The sequence below is a fragment of the Melitaea cinxia genome, chromosome 12 (genome assembly GCF_905220565.1).
Source record: "Melitaea cinxia chromosome 12, ilMelCinx1.1, whole genome shotgun sequence".
Lineage (NCBI taxonomy): Eukaryota > Metazoa > Arthropoda > Insecta > Lepidoptera > Nymphalidae > Melitaea > Melitaea cinxia.
In genome coordinates this window covers 3,136,246-3,136,753 of record NC_059405.1, presented here as the reverse complement: position 1 = coordinate 3,136,753, position 508 = coordinate 3,136,246, and positions in this window count along the sequence as shown.

The window sequence follows — 508 nt, the reverse complement described above, 5'->3', positions numbered from 1 at the left end:
GCGTGGCTGGCCTTATTTCACCATTTTTGTATTTATATCAAATTATATATTTATTACTATTTCTAATTATTAATTAGATATATAAATAAACTCTTAGTATGAGATACAGATTGGGTAACAAAATTTAAGATAAAAGTAACGCATAAGTCATATCTCAATACAAATTTTACTTCTAAAGATAATTGACAAATTAACAGGAAAATAAAAATAAAAAGCAGTTATTAGGTACAGCGAGAAACAATCGAAGTCTACCATCACCGAACTTTGACAGTCGTATCTTAATAAATTATTTTATACAGAAATTTTATTCAATATTTTTCTTACACAACACGAATTTACATTCAAAATGCCAGTGACAGATACGTTCGGAATCAAATCAATTTTATTGGACGGACGGACAGATGCCAACATAAGGAAATTAATAAACGCAAGTTGTGTTGTTAGAATACTGGTCATTAAACAAAAAGAAAATTTTAAAAATGGAATTTTGTGTGACTACAAATTTGCA